This window comes from Sapajus apella, unplaced genomic scaffold (genome assembly GCF_009761245.1).
Source record: "Sapajus apella isolate SASKATOON/1434 unplaced genomic scaffold, GSC_monkey_1.0 scaffold29, whole genome shotgun sequence".
Taxonomy (NCBI): domain Eukaryota; kingdom Metazoa; phylum Chordata; class Mammalia; order Primates; family Cebidae; genus Sapajus; species Sapajus apella.
Genome location: NW_022436969.1, coordinates 5,344,854 through 5,370,035, shown reverse-complemented (window position 1 = coordinate 5,370,035; position 25,182 = coordinate 5,344,854). Strand labels below are relative to the sequence as shown.

Here is a 25,182-nt window from a genome sequence, read left to right as displayed (position 1 = left end):
ATATATATATATATATATATATATATATATATATAAATAAACAAATGTTATACAAATGTTATATATAATGTTATATTTGCATATATATTTATATATTATAAAATGTATTAAATATATTTATGTATATTTGTATATATATACATATACACAAATATATAAATATATAAAAATATATAACATTTGTATATATATTTGTATTATATATTTATATATGAACATATATTTATATTAAAACATGTTTGTATGTATACACAAATATAACATTTGTATATATAGAAATTATGCCGTTGGGGGAAAGTAGATAAAATAGAACATGTTACACAGTAAGTTTTATATAGGCAGTAGATGGGAATTAAAGGATGACAAAAAAAAAGGACAAGCCTGAAACTGGATATCTTCTGGAATAAAGCATAGGAGAAAATCTTTGTAACCTTGGGATACACAGGTTTCTTAGATAAAACACATGAAAAGAACAATCTACAAGAGGAAAAATTAACGAATTGGAATTCAGAAAATTAAATAACTTTTGCTCTGTGAAAAACACTGTCTAGGGAATGAAGAAACATGCCACGATGAAAATACTTCCAAATTGTTTATCTATCTGGCAAATATGTGGATCTTAAATATATAGAATATATATTATATATATATATATATACTAAATATATATAATTTAATTGCATAATTTATATATATTTCAAATATAACAGTTGTATAAAATTTGTACCTTTGTCTTCCTTCTTCATACCTATGTACATTTTATTTGTAGGTCTACTTTTATATGCATATATTAAAATGTTCACCTTCAGTCTTTTTTTCTGAAATGTTCGGTCATCTCTTGGTTGGATGAAGTTCATCTGCTGGCAAATTCTTCAGGAAAGACTCATAGGTGTAGAATTCCCTAAGTCAGGAGTCCCCGGTGTTTTTGGCACCAGGGACTGATTTCATGGAAGACCATGTTTCCACACATCAGAATTGAGGGGTGGGGATAGTTTCAGGATGAAACTGTTCCATTTCAGATCATCAGGCATTAGATTCTCATAAGGAGCACACAACCGATCTCTTGTATGTGCAGTTCACAATAGGGTTTGTGCTCCTGTGAGGATCTAATGCCACCGCTGGTCTGACAGGAGGTGGGGCTCAGGCAATAATACTCGCTTGCCTCCTACCTGTTCCTGTGCAATTCAGTTTCTAACAGGCCACAGACCACTACGGGTCCATGGTCTGTGGGTGGGGGACCCCTGTCCTAAGTTGTTGTATGTTCAAACTGTTTTTCAATTTTTTCGACATTTGAAAGACAGCTTGGCTGGCTATGAAATCAACACTTCTTGTATTACATTTTAAAAAAAAGTTGCCTCATCATTGTCTTGTTTTTATTTGATCTTTCTGTCTGAAGGACTTCAGGATTTTTTCATTTTTGAGATCTCATTTTGCACTAAGGATATGTTGTAAAGGTGGTTGGTTTGACATAATTTTCCTCAATTCCCATTTGGCCCTTTCAGTACGTATATTCTAGTCTTTGTAATTTTTGGAAAGTTTTCTTGGATTATAGTTTTAAATATTCGTTCTTGTTCACGGTTTTGTCTGTGTGTGTGTTTTTTTTTTTTTCAGGGATTGTAATAGTGTGGATTTTAGTCCTTTTGCCTCTCTTTCATTCCTATTACTTTATCTCTGACCCTTTTATTTACCCTTTATGCCATTTTTCCCTTGTTTTTCCACCTTTCTTCAATGTCTCTTTTATTAAAAGTGTTGTCTGTATCTATTTGCCCTAGAATACCTGTTTGGTTATTTTTTGTCTTGCAGCACTCTAAATTTTCCCCTTTTGCATTTTCTCTGCTTCCAAATGGTTCCCCTTTTTCCCTATTATTCCTTCTAGGAATCTACACATTTTAGTCTGCCAATTTAAATTGCATGTAGTCCGTGCTTTGATTTATGGGAACACCTTTTTAGTATTTTCTGACTTGGGATGTATTTAGTCTTATGCCTACCACTAGCTCTGCCCTGACTCTCTTTTTTGCAGTTTGTTTTCTGTCTGGTTTTGCCTGCAGCGAGCCTTGAGTCATGGTGTGGGTTGGTGAGGGGTAGGTAGGGTTGAGAAGATGAAAAAGTTTACATGGGATTTGTTGTTTTTTCTTTATAGATAGTTTGGGTATTCTGGAAAACAGTGATCTAGGCAGTCATCATCATCTTCCAGTTTAATGAGTCTTGAGAAAAAGCTAAACCCATGTACCAAGTATCACTATCAGAATACTTGGAATATTTTCAATACCCCGAAAGATTCATTTGTGTCCTTTACCAGGCAGTCCCCACATTACATCTCAGGTTCTGGACAACCACTGATCTGCTTCCTATCACATAGTTTGGATTTGGATTTGCCTTTCCTAGAATTTTTCATAAGTGGCATCTGTCAGAATCAAATTAAAAATGTAGTGGTAGGCGGGGCACAGTGGCTCATGCCTGTAGTCATAGCACTTTGGGAGGCCGAGGCGGGTGGATCACTTGAGGTCAGGAGTTCAAGACCAGCCTGGCTAACATGGTGAAACCCTGTCTCTACTAAAAATAAAAAAATCAGCACAGTGTGGTGGCACACACCTTTAGTCTCAGCTACTTGGGATGCTGAGACAGGAGAATCGGTTGAACCCTGGGAGGTTGCAGTGAAATTGCACCACTGCACTCCAGCCTGGGTGACAGAGCGAGACTCTGTCTCATTAAAAAAAAAAAAATATGTAGAAGTGAGTCTCTAAATTTAACATTTTATTTGGGAAGAAAAAATTGCAGTTCAAAGCATACACACAGACCAAGTCGTCTCTGGTGTGCCCAGAGAACAAAGAGAAGGCTGGAAGTTGAAAAAGAGAAATGACATGAATTGCTCTTTGAGAAAATTCATTGGCACTTTTACGGTTCTGGGGAGCTGGTCAGCTCTGACTGATGTGTAAAGGTAGTGGGTAAAGTAGTGCTAGAGTTGCAGCAAGTTATCTCAGCAGTTTTAGATTAAACTGGTCTCAGGTTACAACAGGCAGTTTCAGCAGCTGGACTCGCAGAGAATTACATTCTAGAGCAATATTTTTGCCCTGAGTGCTTTTACCGACCCCTTGGCTTCTCTGCTCTGTTTTAGTTTGGTATGACATGAGTGACCCAATTCATATAATCAATTTTTACACATCATACAGTTTGTATTCTTGTGTCTGGTTTCTTTTACTAGCGTAGTATGTTTGATATACAGCATGTTATATGTATCAATAGTTTCATTTTTTTATTGCTAAGTAATATTTTATACAGGTATATTGCTTTTGTTTGCACTGAATTGATATTTGGGTTATTTACAATTTTTGGCAATGATAAAATCTTGCTGGGAAGACTTGCATCTATATTTTTGTATGGACATAGATTTTCTTTTCTGTATATACATAGGAACAGAATTGCTGAGTCATATGGTAGGTGTATAAGCATATGTTTAACTCTTTAAGAAACCCCCACACAATTTTCCTAAATTATACCATTTTTCTTTCTTTTTTTTTTTTTTTTTACTTTATTTTACTTTAGGCTCTGAGGTACATGTGCAGAACATGCAGGATTGTTGCATAGATACCCACATGGCAATGTTGTTTGCTGCCTCCATCCCCGCATCACCTACATCTGGCATTTCTCCCCATGTTATCCCTCCCTGACTTCCCCACCCCCTTCATTGTCCCTCCCTTGGCCCCCCCGACAGACCCCAGTGTGTAATGCTCCCCTCCCTGTGTCCTTGTGTTCTCATTGTTCAATACCCGCCTATGAGTGAGAACATGCAATGTTTGATTTTCTGTTCTTGTATCAGTTTGCTGGTTTCCAGATTCATTCATGTCCCTAAAAAGGACATGAACTCATGATTCTTTATGGCTGCATAGTATTCCATAGTGTATATGTGCCACATTTTCCTTTTCCATTCTATCGTCGATGGGCATTTGGGTTGGTTCTAGGTCTTTGCTATTGTAAACAGTGCCGCTGTGAACATACGTGTGCATGTGTCTTTATAATAGAATGATTTATAATCCTTTGGGTATATACCCAGTATTGGGATTGCTGGGTCAAATTGAATTTCTGTTTCTAGGTCCTTGAGGAATCACCACACTATTTCCACAATGGTTGAATTAGTTTATAGTTTACACTCCCACCAACAGTGTAAAAGTGGTCCTATTTCTCCACATCCTCTCCAGAATCTGTTGTCTCCAGATTTTTTAATGATCACCATTCTAACTGGTGTGAGGTGGTATCTTAATATGGTTTTGATTTGCATTTCTCTAATAATCAGGGATGATGAGCATTTTTTCATGTTTGTTGGCCTCATGTATGTCTTCTTTTGTAAAGTGTCTGTTCATATCTTTCGCTCACTTTTGGATGGGTTTGTTTGTTTTTTTCTTATAAATCCGTTTTAGTTCTTTGTAGATTCTGGATATTAGCCCTTTGTCAGAAGGGTAGATTGCAAAAATTTTTTCGCATTCTGTTGGTTGGCGCTTCACTCTAATGATTGTTTCTTTTGTTGTGCAGAAGCTCTGGAGTTTAATAAGGTTCCATTTGTCTACTTTGGCTTTTGTTGCCAATGCTTTTGGTGTTTTAGTCATGAAGTCCTTGCCTATGCCTATGTCCTGAATGGTTTTACCTAGGTTTTCTTCTAGGGTTTTTATGGTGTAGGTCTTATGTGTAAGTCTTTAATCCATCTGGAGTTAATTTTAGTGTAAGGTGTCAGGAGGGGGTCTAGTTTCTGTTTTCTGCAGATAGCTAACCAGTTGTCCCAACACCATTTATTAAACAGGGAATCTTTTCCCTATTGCTTGTTTTTGTCAGGTTTGTCAACGATTAGATGGTTGTAGATGTGTGGTTTGGCCTCCAAGGCCTCTGTTCTGATCCATTGGTCTATATCTCTGTTTTGGTACCAGTAGCCTGCTGTTTTGATTACTGTAGCCTTGGAGTACAGTTTGAAGTCAAGTAGTGTGATGCCTCCAGCTTTGTTCTTTTTGCTTAGGATTGTCTTGACTATGCGTGCTCTCTTTTGGTTTCATATGAAGTTTAAGGTGCTTTTTTTCCAGTTCTGTGAAGATCATTGGTAGTTTTGATGGGGTTAGTGTTGAATCTATACATTACTTTGGGCAGTATGGCCATATTCACAATATTGATTCTTCCTAACCATGAGCATGGAATGTTTCTCCGTTGGTGTCCTCTCTTATTTCCTTGAGCAGTGGTTTGTAGTTCTCCTTGAAGAGGTCCTTTACGTCCTTTGTTAGTTGTATTCCTAGGTATTTTATTCTCTTTGTAGCAATTGTGAATGGGAGTTTGCTCATGATTTGGCTCTCTGTTAGTCTGTTACTGGTGTATAGGAATGATTGTGATTTCTGCACATTGATTTTGTATCCTGAGACTTTGCTGAAGTTGCTTATCAGTTTCAGGAGATTTTGGGCTGAGATGATAGGGTCTTCTAAATATTCAATCATGTCGTCTGCAAATACAGACAATTTGACTTCCTCCTTTCCTAATTGAATACCCTTTATTTATTTATTTTTTTTCTTGCCTGATTGCTCTGGCTAGAACTTCCAATACTATATTGAATAGGAGTGGTGGGAGAGGGCACCCTTGTCTAGTGCCAGATTTCAAAGGGAATGCTTCCAGTTTTTGCCCATTCAGTATGATACTGGCTGTGAGTTTGTCATAAACAGCTTTTATTATTTTGAGATTCGTTCCATTGATACCTAGTTTATTGAGAGTTTTTAGCATAAAGGTCTGTTGAATTTGGTTGAAAGCCTTGTCTGCATCTATTGAGATAATCATATGGTTTTTGTCTTTGGTTCTGTTTATGTGGTGGATTACGTTTATAGACTTGCATATGTTGAACCAGCCTTGCATCCCCAGAATGAAGCCTACTTGATAGTGATGGATAAGCTTTTTGATGTTCTGTTGCATTTGGTTTGCCAGTATTTTATTGAAGATTTTTGCATCTATGTTCATCAAGGATATTGGCCTAAAGTTTTCTTTTTTTGTTGAGTCTCTGCCGAGTTTTGGTATCAGGATGATGTTGGTCTCATAAAGTGATTCGGGAAGGATTCCCTCTTTTTGTATTGTTTGGAATAGTTTCAGAAGGAATGGTACCAGCTCCTCTTTGTACATCTGGTAGAATTTGGCTACGAACCCGTTTGGACCTGGGCTTTTTTTGGGTGGTAGGCTCTTAATTGCTGCCTCAACTTCAGCCCTTGTTATTGGTCTGTTCAAGGTTTCAGCTTCTTCCTGGTTTAGGCTTGGGAGTGTGTAAGTGTCCAGGAATTTATGCACTTCTTCCATGTTTAGTGGTTTATATGTGTAGAGTTGTTTGTAGTAATCTCTGACGGCAGTTGTATTTCTGTGGAATCAGTGGTGATATCTCCTTTTTCGTTGTTTATTGCATCTATTTGATTCTTCTCTCTTTTCTTTTTTATTAATCTGGCTAGTGGTCTGTCTATTTTGTTGATCTTTTAAAAAAAACCAGCTCCTGGATTTATTGGGTTTTTTTGAGAGTTTTTTGTGTCTCTATCTCCTTCACTTCTACTCTGATCTTAGTTATTTCTTGTCTTCTGCTAGCTTTTGAGTTTTTTTGATCTTGCTCCTCTAGCTCTTTCAGTTTTGACGATTGGATGTCAATTTTAGATCTTTCCTCACTTCTCTGGTGAGCATTTATTGCTATAAATTTCCCTCTAGACACTGCTTTAAATGTGTTCCAGAGATTCTGGTATGTTGTGTCTTCATTCTCGTTGGTTTCAAAGAACATCTTTATTTCTGCCTTCATTATTGTTTATCCAGTTGACATTGAGGAGCAGGTTTTTCAGTTTCCATGAAGTTGTGCAGTTCTGAGTTAGTTTCTTAATTTGGAGTTCTAATTTGATTGCTCTGTGGTCTGAGAGACTGTTATGATTTCAGTTCTTTTGCATTTGCTGAGGAGTGATTTAGTTTCAATTATGTGGTCAATTTTAGAGTAGGTGCAATGCGATGCTGAACAGAATGTATATTCTGTGGATTTGGGGTGGGTTATGTATATGTCTGTTAGGTTTGCTTGATCTAGATCTGATTTCAAGTCCTGGATATCCTTGTTAATTTTCTGTCTTGTTAATCTGTCTAATATTGACAGTGAAGTGTTAAAGTCTCCCACTATTACTGTGTGGGAGTCTAAGTCTCTTTGTAGGTCATTAAGAACTTGCTTTATGTACCTGGGTGCTCCTATATTGGGTACGTATATATTTAGGATCATTAGCGCTTCTTATTCCATTGATCCTTTTACCATTATGTAATGTCCTTCTTTGTCGCTTTTGATCTTTGTTGGTTTAAAGTCCACTTTATCAGAGACTAGGATTACAACTCCTGCTTTTTTTTGCTCTCCATTTGCTTGATAAATCATCCTCTATCCCTTTATTTTTATCCTATGTGTGTCCTTGCATGTGAGATGGGTCTCCTGAATATAGCACACTGATGGGTCTTGACTTTTTATCCAGTTTGCCAGTCTGTGTCTTTTGACTGGGGCATTTAGCCCATTTACATTTAAGGTTAATATTGTTGTGTGTGGATTTGATCCTGCCATTTTGACATTAGCTGGATGTTTTGCCCATTAGTTGACACAGTTTCTTCATTGTGTTAATGCTGCTTACCATTTGGTACATTTTTGCAGTGGCTGCTACTGGATGTTCCTTTCTATGTTCAGTGCTTCTTTCAGGAGCTCTTGTAAGGCAGGCCTGGTGGTGATGAAATCTCTCAGCAATTGCTTGTCCATAAAGGATTTTCTTTCTCCTTCGCTTATGAAGCTTAGCTTGGCTGGATATGAAATTCTAGGTTGAAACTTCTCTTCTTTAAGGATGTTGAATACTGGCCCCCACTCTCTTCTTTCTTGTAGGGTTTCTGCATAAAGATCTACTATGAGTCTGATGAGCTTCCCTTTGTGGGTAACCCGATCTTTCTGGCTGACCTTAGCATTTTTTCCTTCATTTCAGCCCTGGTGAATCTGATGATTATGTGCCTTGGGGTTGCTCTTCTTGAGGAATGTCTTTGTGGTGTCCTCTGTATTTCCTGGACTTCAATATTGTCCTGCCTTGCTAGGTTGGGGAAGTTCTCCTGGATTATATCCTCAAGAGTGTTTTCCAGCTTGGATTCATTCTTTCTGTCACATTCAGGTACACCTATCAAACGTAGATTAGGTCTTTTCATATAATCCCATATTTCTTGGAGGCTTTGTTCATTTCTTTTCACTCTTTTTTCTCTAGTCTTGCCTTCTCATTTTCATTGAGTTGATCTTCAATCTCTGATATCCTTTCTTCTGCTTGATGGATTTGACTATTGAAACTTGTGTATGCTTCACGAAGTTCTTGTGCTGTGTTTTTCAGCTCCGTCAAGTCCTTTATATTCTTCTCTAAGTTATTTATTCTAGTTAGCATCTTATCTAACCTCTTTTCTAGGTTCTTAGTTTCTTTGCATTGGGTTAGTGCATGTTCTTTTACCTCAGAGAAGTTATTACTCACCTTCTGAAGCCTGTTTCTGTCAGTTAATCAGATTCATTCTCTATCCAGCTTTGTTCCCTTGCTGGTGAGGAGTTGTGATCCCTTGGAGGAGAGGTGTTCTGGTTTTTGGTGTTTTCATCCTTTTTGTGTTGGTTTCTTCCCATCTTAGTGGCTTTATCTACCTGTGGTCTTTGTAGTTGGTGTCTTTTGGATGGGGTCTCTGAGTGGATGTCCTTTCTGTTGATGTTGAAGCTGCTCCTTTCTGTTTCTTTTCCTTCTAACAGTCAGGTCCCTCTGCTGCAGGACTGCTGGACGTTCACTCCAGACCCCGCTTGCTTAGGGATCACCCGTGGGGGCTGCAGAACAGTGTAAGAGTTGCTACCAGTTTCTTCTTCTGTTATCTTCGTCCCAGAATGGTACCTGCCATATGTCGGCCTAAGCTCTCTTTTATCAGGTGTCTCTTTGGGTATACAGGGTCGGGGAGCTGCTTGAGGAGAGAATCTGTCCCTTATGGGAGCTCAAGTGCTGTGCTGGGAGCTCTCTTGTTCCTTGCAGAGCTGCTGGGCGGGTACCTGTAAGTCTGCTGCAGCGGAACTCATAACCGCCTCTTTTTCCAGGAGCTCTGTGCTAGGAAGGTTGGCTTTATTGATAAGTTCCAGACGTGCTGCTGCCTTTTTTCAGAGATGTCCTACCCCGTATGGAGTAGTCTGGTCACAGTCTGCGAGCAGAGGTGTTGTTGAGCTGCCGCAGGCTCTGCCTAGCTGTTATGTGAACTGCCTTGGTATTGGCAGACTGCCTCGGTAGTGGCGGACACTCTTCCCCTCCACTGAGCTGGACCTTCTGGGTTCAGCTGTGTTTGCTGCAAAACTCTCAATCCAGAGTGTTTCATGCTGCTTGTTTTGAGGGGGTGGTACCCGCTAAGCCAGATCGCCTGGCTCCCTGTCTCAGCCCCCTCCCTTTCAGTTGAATTGGCCGCTCTGTGTCCCAGGCATTCCAGGTGCCAGTTGAAAGGACCACCCAGATTTGTGTTAGTTTCTGTGCGCCAACCCACTGCAGTAGCCGTGCTCAAAACTTGGGGTGCTTTTCGGCCAGGAATCTCCTGGTCTGTGGGGAGTGAAAACTTGTTTGGAAATGCAGTGAGCACTGACCCTCTGCATTATTCTTGCTCGGAAATGCACTCCGTAGCTGTTCCTATTTGGCCATCTTGGATTCTCCTTTTTTTTTTTTGCTTTTTTCTATGTTCTGTTCCCACCAACAAAGTATGAGATTTTGTTCTAGTTGCTCCACATCCTTACTAACAATTGTTACGGCGGTTTTACTTTGTTACTCCAGCGCTGCCAGTTTCAGCCATTCTGATTTGGTATATTGTTGTAGCTCATTGTGACTTTAATTTGCATTTCCCTAGTGACTAATGATGTGGAGTGAATACATTTTCATGTCCTTATTGCCCATTTATGTAACTTCTTTTGTGAAATGTCTGTTCAAATATTTTGACTGTTTTTGTTTTATTTTAAGAAATAGTGTCTTTCTCTGTTACCTAGGCTGGGGTGCAGAGGTGCGATCCTAGCTCACTGCAGTCTCAAATTCCTGAGCTTAAATGACCAGCCTGCCTTAGGCTTTCAAGTAGCTAGGACTACATGCCCAGCTAATTTTTTTTTTTTTTTTTAATTTTCATTTTTTGTAGAGACAGGGATTTCATTGTGTTGTCAAGGCTGATCTTGGACTCCTGGCCTCATGAGATCCTCCTACCTCAGTCTCCCAAAGTGCTGGGATTACGGGCATGAACCACCATGCCCAGCCTATTGCCTGTTTTTTATTTTTAAAGGCACAGTGCTCTACATGTTCAGAGAAACTTCTCTAGTAATGAACTATAGAAATGATCCCGGAAAGTAACATCTTCCTATTATCTGTTTTTATACTGAGTGTTTTTGTCATGAGCGTTTTCTGCATCTATTTATGGTGGTCATTGATTTTTCTTAATATTCTAGGATTATGAATTACATTGATTTTTAAATTTTTGAATGTTCTTGCATTTCTAGGGTATGAGCCTTTTTATTTATTGCTGCATTGATTAATGTTTTTTAAGTGTTTTGTGTTGATATTCATGAGGGATTTTGGTCTATAGTTTTTTTGTTCTTACAGTGTGTTTGCCAGGATTTGGTATCTGTGATTATAGTGGCTTAAAAAAATGGGCCATAAAGTCCTCCCCCATCCTTTGTTTTAAGCTTTTGTGTAGAATCGATATGATTTCTTCTTTAAATGTATGAATGAATTTACCATCGAAACTAGATAGGCCTGTCATTTTCTTTGGGAGAATGTTTTTGGCAAAGTTAATTTCATTGATAGATACAAAGGTATTTAGATTTTCTACTTCATCTTAATGCCAGTTTCATGAAATTGTGTTTTTTAAGGTTTTTGTACATTTCATCTTGATTTTCAGATTTATTAGCAAGAAATTGTTCCTAATACTTACTTTTCTTTTGAATGTGTATAGATGCTGTAATGATAGCATATATGCATTTTTCAAGGATTTTATTTTTGTAATTGACTTTTTCAGGCATGAAGTCGTAAAATTTATTTCTTCATCTTTTTAATGTCTATCAAATATATAGTAGTATTTCCTCTTTTCATTAGTAGAATTTTGTCAATTTTGATAATTTTGTTGTTGTTGAGACAGAATCTCACTCTGTTTCCCAGATTAGAGTTCAGTGGCACAATCATGGCTACTGCAACCTCAAACTCCTGGGCTTAAGCCATCCTCCTGGCTTAGCCTCATGAGCAGCTAGGACTACACGAACACATCACCATGCCCGGCTACTGTTTATTTTTATTTTTTATAATGATGAGGTTTCATTATATTGCCCATGCTGGTCTTGAACTTTTGGGCCCAAGCAGTCCTCCTGTCTCGGCCTTTCAAAGTGCTGGGATTACAGGCATGAGCCACCATGCCTGGCCTGTTTTCTAATGTATGCATTTAAAACTATACATTTCCTCCTTTGAGGTGAAGCTATGAGATGAAAAAACAAAAACAAAAACAATCTGATAGATTTCTCCCTAAATACTGATTTTAGCACCCAACTGATTATAGTGGTTTGTTTTTTTGCCTTTCCATTCATGTCAAGATAGTTTTCTTTTTTTAATTTACTGGTACAAATATTTGGTGCTTTTCTGGAATAGTTTGTTTTCTAATATACTTCTGTGATCAGAGAAAATATTCTTGAACATATAATTTCAATTTTATTAAATTTATTGAGACACCTCAGTGTGACTAATTTTGATTAATATCTCATGAACACTTGGGGAAAAATATGTATTATTCAGTTTTGGGAAGTAGTTTTTTGTTGTGTACATCAGTTTGGTGAAGGTGGGTGACAGTGTTCACATCTTTTATATCCTGGATTTTTTTTGGTTTCATTTTTCAGAGTGTTTCCATCACTTTAGAGTGGGTATTAACATCCCCAACTCTCATTGTTTGTTTTTTTCCTTTGCTTGTTTTTCCCTTTAGTTCTGTCAATTTTTATATTAAGTATTCAAAGCTCTTTTATTGGGACACCTCAAGCCACTAGTAACGTGGCTGCACAGACAAGGGAGTGCTGTCAGACAAAAAGACATAAACTCACAAATTTTACCCATTATTGTTCCCATCATCCAAGGGTTGACTTATCTCTGTTTTCTGCCTGCTTTTATTAAGTTTCCAAATGATTGTCTTTTAAAAATTGTTTGTACATTTTGTAATTGTTATTGATCAAGCTATTCTGGCATTACCAGAAAGCACAGCCATTATTTCTTTTTTAATGGATTATTGTCCTGTGGTATAATTATCTATTTTTGCCTCTGTGTTCTTGAACAATTAATTGTAGTTATTTTATTACGTGCATGTGTGTTTTGTCTTTTGGTTGTTGTTGTGTTGGTTTTTTTTCCACTTTTTTTTTTTGAGATAGAATATTGCTCTGTTGCCCAAGCTGAAGTGCAGTGGCACAATCATAGCTCACTACAGCCTTGAACTCCTAGACTCCAGTGATTCTCCTGCCTTAGACTCCCAAGTAGCTGGCAGGCACGTGCCACCACGCCTGGCTAACTTTTTAAAAAGTTTTGTAGAGGTGGGTCTTGCTGTCTCCCAGGCTGGTCTTGAACTCCAGGTCTCAGGTAATCCTCCTGACTCAGCCTTCCAAAGTGCTGGGATTATAGACATGACCCAGTTTCTGTTATGTGGCTTTGTAGTCCTGTTTCTTGCTGTACTTGGTAATATTTAATTGAATGTCAGATATGTATAAAAAAAATTGGTAAATGCCTTACTTATTTGTAGGATCATGGTCCATCCATCCCTCAAGTTCTGGCAGACTTGGACTTTAACTTGTCTCTCTCTCTTCATGAGATTGCCTGATGCTCTATTTGCTTTTCTGCCTCTTAGCAGCTACTGTCTCTGGCTTCTTAGTGTCTTGTTTCACATGAAGAATCAGCATGTGCCCAAAGGAAAAACACCATGGAGAAAATTGGGGTTACTTTAGGGCTGTTGTCTCTCAAGACTTGGCTCCCTTGGCAGATTCCTGATGCCTTCAAATAAACTTAAAATTGTTCTGTCTTTATTAGTTTCTTGTCCTCAAAACAATCGTTTGATATGAGTAATGGTCAGTAACAGAAGCAGAAGTCCTTTTGTAATTCTTTATACTTTTTGTGTGTTATAGATATCTAGTAGAGTTAGTGTTTTGCAGTTTACTTTCTTCTATGGTATATTTCGATGAACAGAAATTCTTAATTTTAAAGTTGAATTTGGCAATTTCTCTTGTGATTAATGCTTATTTATGCCTTATTTAAGAGATCCTTCTGGAGATCACAAAGATAGTTTCCTATATTGTCTTCTAGAAGTTTTGAAGTTGCATATTAAAAAAAAATTTTTTTTTTTTGAGACATGATTTCTGTCACCTAGGCTGGAGTGCAGTGGCACTATCATGGCTCACTGCAGCCTTTGAATTCCTGGGCTCAAACAAGCCTTCAGAGTAGCTAAGACAACAAGTACGTAACAACAATCGGCTACTTTTAAAATTTTTTTGTCGAGATGGGGGTCTCAGTCTGGTCTTGAACTGGTGGCCTCAAGTAATCCTCCCAAAGTGCTGGGATTACGGGTGTGAGCCATCATGCCCAGCCTATTTGAATATCTTTTTGTCTTCAGGAGTTAAAATTTTGTTTTTGTTTTTTTCTATGGTTTGGAGGTATAGGGATCCTAATTCATTTTTCCCTTTATGGGAAACCACTTGTTCTAGCAGCATTTTTGAATAATTTGTCCTTCCTCAGTGATCTGTAGCGAATTCCATGTCATATACCTATGGGTCTTTGTTTTTTGTTTTTTTTTTTCAGTTAATCTTTCTTTTTTTAAATGCCTATAATCAGTAGAGAGTTAATCTTTTTTATTTCTATTTCATTTCATTGGTTGATTTTAAAATTTCCAATAGCATGCAGTTTAATTTACTGTAATTGCAAAACAAGTTTTATATTTGGTAGTGCATATTTTCTACCTACCTCTCCTTCTCATTTATTTCTTTTTCTTCCTCCACTTTCACACTCCCTTTCCCCTCTTCTTGATTTCCTTGGCTTTACTTGGGCTTTTGCTATCCCCTATAAATTTAACAGTCAACTCAAAGTCTACGAGTAATCTGTTAGAATTTGGATTGGCATGACCTAAGTTCATAGGTCCAGTGTCTTCCACCTGATTTATTATAATTTGTACCCCTCAAAGAACATGACTTATATCTCCATTATATATACCTTTTAAAATATCTTTCAATAAAGTAGTGTGATTTTATTTATACAGATTCTGCACAATTTGTTGCATTTATCTGTTAGATTTATTCCTAGATACTTTCTCTTTTTGTTGCCATTATAAGTAATATTTTTGGTAACTACCTTTTCTTTTACTAGCATAGAGAAATGCAGGACTTAAAAAATCATATTCCAAGAGTCTTGTGATTAGTTTCTAATAATTTCTAGATGATTTTAGATTATTTATATAGAGAATGTCAAGGATTGAGATTAGAATTATAGGTTGACTTTTTTGTTTTTTTGCATTGAAGATGTTGTTCCATTGGTTTTGGGTGTTCATATAAAATATATGTGTTCACATTTAAAGATAAATATGCCAGGAAGTATCCCTAAGTCAAGCTACAGGGAAACAGTAATACATTTGGAATTCCAGTGACTTCAAACATTGGATTATTAAACAGTAAGTGTTAAAAAACAGTATAAAGTATTTAAAAATAAAATATGGAATCTCAAGAATGAACAAGAAACAAGTTATTTTAAAAATGACTGCAAATACTTGAAAAAGAACCCCTATGGACTTTTAGAAGTAAAAAATGTAGTCAGTGAATCTAAAACTTTGTTGGGCAGGTAAATCAGATTAAACCTGAGGGTTTAAACTGAGTTTGCTTTCTTCCAGAGAGGATTCGTGACTGTTTCTATTAGACCCAGGGATTACTATTGACTTGGAACCACTTTAGTCTTGTTCTAGGGAACTCGACTTACCCAGGAGTCTCGGATACAGTTTTCTCACTGTAATCAAGAACTAGTACTAGCCACAGTCATTTGCCCTGAAGCAATTCTTCCTTTAGGCTATGCTCATTGCTTATTTTTACTGACACCTCCCCCGCCCCCCCCCCACAGATTCTGTGAACCAAACAATGGAATGAAAATGTCTTATGCTGTGTAATTGCTCCTCAGTAAACCTAGTCCACTTACTGCCTGAAGCAAAAATTGTCACCATTATAGTATTTTCTTTGCGAAATTTCTGACTTGCTACTTTTCACTCATTTATCTCTTGACTACTTATTGCTTTCCAGACTTATGTATGTATATATGCTGGACAGTAGTAATTCTTTGTTGTATATATTATAAATATTTTTCTCCTAGTTTTTTGTTTAACTTGAAATTTGTTTTTAGTGTTTTGTATATGGAAATTTTAAATTACAGTATAAAGTTTAGCAGTCTCTTCTTGGCTTTTGAAGTCTAATGCATCCTTTCATATTATGAGCCCAGAATGATGTGCTTCTGTATCTTCTGTCTGTACACACTTACCTCAAATGTAGACATTTACCTTTACATCTTCAATAATTCTTGATTTTATTTTTTGTAAATATGTGAGGCAGAGAATAAATTTTCCTCGAATTGTCTCAGCAATAGTAGAGTTCATCATCTTTACCTTTCTTATTTGCAATGCCACCTTTATCTTATAGTAAATTCCCATTTATAAAAGGACACATTTCATTTTAGTGATATATTTTTGTCTTATTTTATTTTATCATTTTTTTTTTGAGTTGCAGTTTCTGTCACCTAGGCTATAGTGCAATGACTTGATCTCGGCTCACCCCAGCCTATACCTGCCAGGTTCAAGTGATTCTTGTTCCTCAGCCTCCCAAGTAGCTGGGACTACAGGTGCATGCCACCATGCCTGGCTGATTTTTGTATTTTTAGCAGAGACAGCGTTTCACCATGTTGGCCAGGCTGGTCTCAAACTCCTCACCTCAGGTGATCCACCTGCCTCGGGTGCCAAATATATATATATTTTTTATGTTACTATTTTGGTGTTTTCTATTGTTATAACATCTTTTTTTACTTTTCTATCTGAGAGATAAAGTAAATCCTCTTTCTATATTCCTTTTTATCAAAAGTATCTTAATTTTACTCATTATTTTTCTCTTGTACATTAATTTTAGAATCAGCATGGCAGTACCACAAAGTTTGTGTAGAGATTATATGATCAGGTTAATTTGGGTGGGTGGGGGCAGAGAATTGGCTTAAAAATTTTTCTTTTTATGATGTAGAAGATTTCCATTTGAAACCATGGTTGTATTTCTTAGAATTTGGTAAGGTTGTATGTAACAGAAAAACTGAAAAGTCATTGAATAAGCAAGTTATTTCTCATATTCAGAAAAACTGAATTTCAAGGATCACAGTCTGTGGTGTTAGGGATCCATAATGCCCCTTGTTTGCTTCCTTTCTGTTCGTCAGACACACTAGTCGTGGTCCCACTGTACAGCTTAATTTATTTCTTTAATGTTTTTAATGTTTAATTTTTGGGGGCACTTAGATGTATGTACTTATGGGTTACATGAGATTTTGATAAAACCTACTGTACAGTTTTAGATGTGGTATGCCCTGAAAGCTATCCCTCATTCTTCATATGACATGGTCTTTCATATTTCAAACATACCCCTTAAAGAGGTAAATTTTGCTTGGCCAACCTATATAAAGTAGCTTCCATAGTCATATCTGGTGTCTTGAGGTACTTATCTAAAATTATTTTGTGGATTTGTTTACCCTTGCTTCTATTTATTTCCCAATTCTTCTCTGTAAAAGCTTATAATAATGATTGTTTACCATTGTATGTGTACTGTTTAGAACAATGCCTGTTTGATAATAGGCATTCAAATATTTGTTGAAATGGTGAATTTTGAAAAAGGAGTATTTTTTATTTTTATTTTTTTGAGACAGAGGTTCACTTTTGCTGCCTAGGCTGGAGTGCAATGGCACAATCTCGGCTCACTGCAACCTCTGCCTTCTGGTTCAAGTGATTCTCCTGCCTCAGCCTCCTGAGTAGCTGGGACTACAGGCATGCACCATCATGCCCGGCTAATTTTGTATTTTTAGTAGAGATGGGATTTCTCCATATTTGTCAGGCCGGTCTCGAACTCTTGACCTCAAGTGATCCACCTGCCTTGGGCTCCCAAAGTGCTGGGTTTACAGGCATGATCCACTGTGCCCAGCCAAAAAAAGGAGTATTTATAATCTCAACTATTTCTTAGATATTTTTGTAGAAAGATGTACTTTTCATTTTTGTACAGTACTTTCTAGTAATTCACAATCTCACACGCCTTTATGTATATTTTTTCATAGTGATATCTTTTTAAATTTAATTTTGCTTCTCTGGATACTTACTATCACTTCAGTTATTTTTAAAATGAAACTGATAATAGACCCTTGATTTTGGCTCTTTTGTTAAGTAAGAAATGGTAGTGAATTGTATTAGATCTTGTCTTGACCAAACTGTATGATATTTAATAATATAGAATGATATTTTCATAGGTTTTCAAAACTATTTTGTTAACTTACTCTTTTTAGTGGATTCAGTTGTTACTTTTTTTGCTGAGAAGATCATATTTTCTATTCTGCTTGTCAGTATAGCTGGGGTGAATATGGGAAGTTATATTGTGCTTAAACACCAGAGGGTGCTAGAGATTCATGTTTCCATCATACTTTAGACTCAGAAGTGGCAAGTATGATAGTACCAATGCATGTTTGCATAACCGTATTTCAACTGAATATGTGATGATAAGGAATTAATATCAATATTTTGATGTGATAGTTATTTAAAGTCCTTATATTTTAGAGATACATAATATATTTATGGATGAATATATGTATATATTAAATCAGGTAGTGAAGGTTTTTTTAACAACTAGGGGCTTTAGTGTGATTTTTATTTCTTGCTTTTTGACACTCTCAGAAAATAACACAGGACCAGATTATTTGTTATTTGTGTAGATAGTATTATTCTACCAATTTTAATGTCCATTTTTTCCATATTGCAGGAATTTGATTCTATAGTGTATATTATGTTTAACTTTCATCATATATAATTCATGATTTCATGTATTGCAAATCTGTTTCTCCTTGTGCATGCTCACGCCTGTAATCCCAGCACTTTGGGAGGCACAGGTGGGTAGATCACCTGAGGTCAGGAGTTCAAAACCAGCCTGACCAACATGGCAAAACCCTGTCTCTACTAAAAATACAAAAATGAGCCAGGTGTGGTGGTGCACCTGTAGTCCCAACTACTTGAGAGGTTGAGGCAGGGAGAATTGCTTGAGGCAGGGAGAATTGCTTGAATCCGGGAGGCAGAAGTTGCAGTGAGCCGAGATGGCACCACTGCACTCCAGTGTGGGTGACAGAGTGAGACTCCGTCTCAAAAAACCAACCACCCCCCCCCTCCCCCCCGCACACACACACAAAAATTAGCCAGGCATGGTGGCATGTGCCTGTAATCCCAGCTACTTGGGAGGCTGAGGCAGGAGAGTCATCTGAGCTCTGGAAATCAAGGCTGCAGAAAACTGAGATTGTACCACTGCACTCCAGCCTGGGTGTCTTAATAAAAAAGAGAGAGAAAAAAGAAATGATGTTGTTGAATATTCCAGGTAAATTACATGAGTGGACTTGGAGATTACATTATGAAGTCTTTCTAAGTTTTTAGTCATATTTTGTCATAGTAAAGTTATATTCAGGAAAGTTTTTTATCTGTGTACTTAAGTGTAGAATAAACTGAGAAGGAGGACCTTAGAGGTAGGTACACCATTAAGTAAAGGTTGAAGTTATATAGGCAGGAGATAGGGTATATCTTAATTACTTGTCACGTGCAGCCTCAAGAAAGATCAAAGCCAAGAGACAGTTATAATGCTGTGGTGTGAAAAATCTAAAAATTCCTTGTTAAGAAATTAGGTCGGGTGTAGTGGCTCATGCCTGTAATCCCAGCACTTTGGGAGGCTGAGGCGGGTGGATGATCTGAGGTCTGGAGTTCGAGACCAGCGTAGCCAACATGGTGAAACCCCATCTCTACGAAAATAGAAAATTAGCCAGGTGTGGTGGTGCAAGCCTGTAATTCCAGCTACTCCGGAGGCTGAGACTGGAGAATCACTTGAACCTGAGAGGCAGAGGTTGCAGTGAACTTAGACTACGCCATTGCACTCCAGCCTGGTTAACAGAGTGAGACTCCATCTCAAAAAAAAAAAGGAAACTAAATTAATAATTGAATTGAGAACATAAATATAGGAAAGAGCTCGTAGATAGTTTAGGAAACAGTTGATAACTAAATGTTTGCTAGTATAGTAGTATAGATCAACAGTTTGAGAGTTACACGGGGAACTTGGTTTCTGGAGCTGATCTAGAATAACATCTCTGGAGATTGGACATGTTAGGAACCTGTATCTTGAAAATCCTTATCATATGTTCCTTACAATTTAGGAATTATAAGTATATATAGACCAGCATTTGACAGACATTTTCATGAAAATCAATGAAGTGAGCCTGTCACTTTAGGGAAGAAAACCTGACAGGATTTTTTTTTTTTTTTTGCCAGTGATAAAGTTTGACCTATCAAGCAAAAATGAAAATTTTGGAAAACTTTTATCTATTACCTTCAGCTTGACAGCTTCTCCGTAGTTATATTTTCTGATCTGATTGGTGGAGATACATGTAATTTTGGAGTATGTATTAGAATCTAAATTTGCAAGAACTCTGTAACTCAGTGAACTAGTATTTTCCATATTTCCAATGGATGATGTTGCAAAACCATGCCTGAGTAACAGATCCCATTCAAAATGCAAGAGGACCAGTGGATTTTTAAAAGATTTGTAAAAATAGAAGGCAGTACCACTTTTGTTCTGTTTTTAAATTTTGGTATGTTAATTTTCATTAAAGCATGTTATTTATGTTAATATGTAATATATTTTTTATTTTTCAAAGAATGATACCAATTTTTAGTTTCTGATTCAGTTTTAGTTTCTAATACAGTTTTCATTCAAAATTACATGAGAGGGCCATTTTTACTCCCATTTATATATAAGGGGATTGATGAATAGAGGTGGGAAGAAACTTGTTCATTGTCATCCTATTAATAATATTTTTTTTTTTTGAGATGAAGTCTCACTCTATTGCCCACGCTGAAGTGTAGTGGCACAATCTCAGTTCACTGAAACCTCCGCCTTGCAGGTTCAAGCAGTTCTCCTGCCTCAGCCTCCCGAGTAGCTGGGGCTAGAAGCATACCATCACCCCCAGCTCATGTTTGTATTTTTAGTAGAGATGGAGTTTCGCCATATTGGCCAGGTTGGTGCTGAACTCCTGACCTCAGGAGATCCGTCTACCTCGGCCTCCCAAAATGAGCCACTGCGTCTAGCCATCCTATTAATAATTGTCTGAACAGGGACTGAAACCTTGACCTCTTTAGAATCAGTACTCTTAATTTTTATAACTCAGTATTTTTCTTAGTGTGGTCCTTAGACCATTTGTATCATGATCAGCTAAGTGTGCTTGTCAGAAAACTCCAAATTCCTGGTCTCCATTATAAGCCTACCAAATGAGAGTCATGGGTACTGTGTGGATGTGTGTTTGACATTGAGACCTGCATTTTAAGTATACTTACGAGATGTTTCCCAAAAACACTATTGTTTGAGAAGTACTGCAATATGCTACACTACATTTGAGTTAATAAGAAGAAGGAAATTCCCATGAGAAAAACAACTTTAAAGCATACATGGAAGGAATCAGCAGGATATTGTGAGTTTACTAACTGACTGTGTTAGAGAGACTCTGCTTGAGAGAGGAGAAAAAAGAATATTGAAGGCAAACTTATTTCATTAGGGATTTAGTAATCTAAGGAAAGAACTAGATCTCAGAATGAAAGTTTTTGTTTATATTTTAAAAATTCATTTATTTGACTGGATAATGTGAACATTTTACACAAAATTTAAAGATACAAAAAGGTATGCAATGGAAAAAGTAAGGCTTCTAGTCACTTCTTTATCCCCCTGTTACCCAGGTTCCCAGCCTAGAGCTAACCAGCTACCATTTTTTTTCACTTTCTTATGTATTGTTCTAAATATAGTATTTTTTTCTTGGTACAGTATACTTTATTGATGGTACATGACAAGGTGGAGCTCCCTAGATACAGTATTCAACACAGATGATAATATATAATACATGCATGATGTTTTGTGTTTTGGTTTTTACCATTTAATAGTAATCTTGGAGGTTGTCTCTTCAGTACATATTCACCGTGATTTTGATATTTAAGCAAAGTTCCATAGTGATGGACATTCAGGTGTGTTTCCATTGTTTCCTACTAGGAAAAAAGCTGCAGTGACTATCATTTCACATAATGTCTAAGAAGAGTGGTTTATTCCTTTTAAACTGTCAGATAATGCCAAATGCCCTTAATGGAGGATGAATTATATCCTTGGCAACAAAGCTTATGATAGCATATTTCCATGTGTTCTAGTGGACCTAAAATTTTTTGCCAATCTAACAGGTGAAAAATTATATTTCTGTTGGGAGTGGAGTAGAACATCAGTCATTTTTCTATTAACCAAAGATTCACATGCTTTGTCTGTTTTTTCATTGAATCATTGGTCTTTTCCTTAGTTATTTATAGAAGCTGTTTATATATTAACATTGTCTTTTTCCATGATATGAATTACTTCCTTCGATCCTCAGTCTAAAAGTAGGGACTATTATTGTCTCCATTTTACTGAAGATATAGTTTTAGACTGGTTCATTGCTTTCTCTCACTTAAGTAATAAGTGATAGAGTCGTAGTTCAAAGGCAGATAGTTTGACTCAAAACTCTCATTTTTTTCCCCGTTCTACTGCTTCTCAGTATCTTATAATAGATGAAGAGCTGTTCCGAGCACACAGAAATTTCTTAAATATTTAAATATAAAATTTAAATATTAAAATTTCTTAACTATTTAAAACAGTAGTTTACAAACTACTGTGTTGGGAGTCATAGGTGATGAAGATGATTAATATGATAAATAAAATTAGTTGGAATTTAAGACAAACACATTGATTAGAAGACAGAGTAAGAACTACCATAACAGACAAACATGTGTTCTCAGAAGTTCAAAATTGTAGCAGTTGGACAAATGATTTAAAAGTATAAAACAAACCAGCATTTCTAAAGTAGGCATTCAAATTGGGTCTGAGACATAGAAAAGGCTTTGACAGATCGAAGATAAGAAAAAAGCAAAGAAAAGTGACTGGGTGTGGTGGCTCACTCCTGTAATCCCAGCACTTTGGGAGGCTGAGGCAGGCGGATAACTTGAGGTCAGGAGTTCAAGACCAGCCTGGCCAATGTGGCAAAACCCCATCTTTACTAAAAAAATAAAAATAAAATTAGCTAGGCGTGGTGGTGCACACCTGTAATTCCAGCTACTTGGGAGGCTGGGGCATGAGAATCACTTGAACCCAGGTGGCAGATGTCACAGTGAGCTGAGATCGTGCCACTGCATTCCAGCCTGGGCGACAGAACAAGAATCTGCCTCAAAAAAAAAAAAAAAAAAAAAGGAAAAAAGAAAAGAAAGAAAAAAGCAAAGGAAGTTGAAGACTAGAACAGGAAGGGAATAACCTGAGCAAAGGCCAGAATCAGGAGGAGCTATTCGATAGTGAGCAGTGAGGGGAGGGGGAAGAGTGCTAACTGGGGTTGTTACCTGGAAGGCCTTGAATGTCAAGTTAAGTTCAGGGTAATGTGAAAGATTTTTGGACAGGAAAATAACGTGACTGACTTTAGAAGAATTAGTCTACTGTTGTTACAGAAGTTAACGGATAAAGACATTTAAAAAGGCAAGCATGAGCAGGCATTCTCAAAAGCTAAAGAATTAGATCAATTTTAGAAGTTAGAATGCAAGGCATTTGTGATAAATTAGTGATATTTTTGTAATTTATGCCTAGTTCCCTGTAACACTCCATAGAATGTTGAGTCGGAAGGCTTTTTTACTGAGGCACTATTAAGTTTGTTTTTCTGAATATCTTTTAAAACAAAACAGATTGTCTTTCACAGCACCTTCATTGAAAGACACTGCATTGGACCAGAAGTCTTGAAGACTTGGTTTGGTGATTCTTACTTTCTTGAAAATTAAAACCAAACCAGAATCACAAATACCCCTAAACATCAAAGCCTTTGTTAGTGTCCTGACCTCTTACCTAACCTTATTGATAATGCTTTCCTTCAGTCTGCCTCCTTGACTAGAGGAAGTTTTAAATAGCTTGGGTGCTGTTTATTGTGGCAGCTTTTCCTCTTCCCTCAGGAGGGGTCTTCCTCTATGCCTGCCACCATCTGTAACTTTGGCAACTAGAGGGGTGCTGTGTTCAGCTTGGGGCTAGATAGAAGGAAGGATGGCAGGCAAGAACAAATCTTATTAAGTAGTTAGTTCCCTGCTTATTTGCAGGGAAAGGCTGCAAGATTCTAAAAGACATGGGACTGTCTTCTCATTGACTGAATTCTGTTCAGTTTTAATATTGTGCTAGATACTGGTAGTAAGTAGGCCTGATACTGGTCTCTCCAGCCTGTGTATGATGTCAACAAGGGCTGTACAGGGACCTTGCTAGAGAAGCAAGGTACAGTTTCCAGAGGCCTGTGTACCTGGCACACATCTTAGTCGACAGGCATTCAGTGTTGTATGTATATGTATAAAGGTCATGTGGAGTTACTCCCACATTAAAACTCCAGTTTTACTTTAACGGAGGAATGAGGTTATATCGCTACACTTCAATTTTTCTACCGTTAGTTTTCTTTCTCTAGGTATTTACTTAGGTTACTTTCGGCATTACCAATCAGTTTGACTGGGCAATCCATGTATACAGCACAACATTCAAAAAATTGTATAATTGATATAAAGTAAGCCTTCTTCCTATCCTTGGTTTTGTATTTCCCTCCCCAGATAATTTCTTATGTATCTTTCCAAAAATATATTATGCCTATTTAAGCATATTTATATTCAAGGTGCAGTCTCTTCGTTCCCTGTCAGTCCAGAGAGAGCTGCATTATTTTTCTAAGTGGCTGAGAGGGACCTTAGAAAGCACCTAATCTAAGTTATGTATTTTTTGGAGGAGGAAACTGAGTCCCAGAGATGTTAAATAACTGGTTAGGATTCTGTTTTGTAGTGATCTGACTTTTCATTTATGTTCACTTGTTCTTTTGAAAATACATTTTAGTTAGGCCCTTTAGAATATTTTTACTCAGATTTTGGTTCATCTTTAGGCTTATGATTTCTTCCATACTTATGCTGTAGATTTTTAAATGTTTAGATGTTTAAATCTGGACATATTTATTTATTTACATAGGTGGCAGAGTGATTATCAAAGTTGTTCTCAGCATCCCATATCTCTGAGGATACCTTTGTGACATTTGTTTGATCTGCATATTTCATTTGGTGGTTTGAGAGATTAATTTTTTACTTTTTTCTTTCCCTATTACTAGACATACCTTTCAATGTTGAGCTTTTGGTATACTGTTCATATGATAAGACCATTTTATTTCTTTTCACTTTTTCAGTTGCTGTGTTTAGCACTTTACTTTCCTGGATTTCTTTTTTTTTTAAAGATAGGGTCTCACTCTGTCATCCAGGCCCCAGTGCAGTGGCCTGATCACAGCTCACTGCAGCCTGTACTTTCCAGGCTCAAGTGATCCTCCCACCTTTGCCTCTCAAGTAGCTGGGACCACAGGCATGCCTGGCTAATTTTTTTGTTTGTTTTCTGAGAGGTGGTATCTCCCTATGTTGCCCAGGCTGATCTCAAACTCCTCGCCTCAAGCAATCGTCCCACCTTGACCTCCCAGAGTACTGGAATTACAGATGGTAGCCACTGCGCCTGGCCTCCTTTCTTTCATTTTGTTTGCATATCTTATATATATTTGAATATGAGTTATTTTCCCCCTCATCTCTAATATGTTTTCTTAAAGTTGAACACCAGAGGCCTTCATTTTTTGAGCATTTTACGCTTATACTTTATTTCCCTTTTCTGTGCACAAATGCATTAGCACAGAGAAATTTGTAATATCCTGCAGACAAGAGACCACATTCTATACCATTTTGCCCATGCAATAAAGAGAACATCTTTTTATGTAATCACGTTATTGTAACTTATGTTATACATTGTTA

General features: G+C 37.1%; 1 protein-coding gene and 1 pseudogene across 4 annotated transcripts in view; one reads left to right on the top strand and one right to left on the bottom strand.

Moving 5' to 3' along the window:
• Nucleotides 1–25,182, top strand: part of TAF4B (TATA-box binding protein associated factor 4b) — a 159,935-nt gene that overhangs the window by 64,298 nt on the left and 70,455 nt on the right. The window lies entirely within an intron of this gene.
• LOC116561615 lies at nt 10,312–10,385 on the bottom strand (annotated as a pseudogene).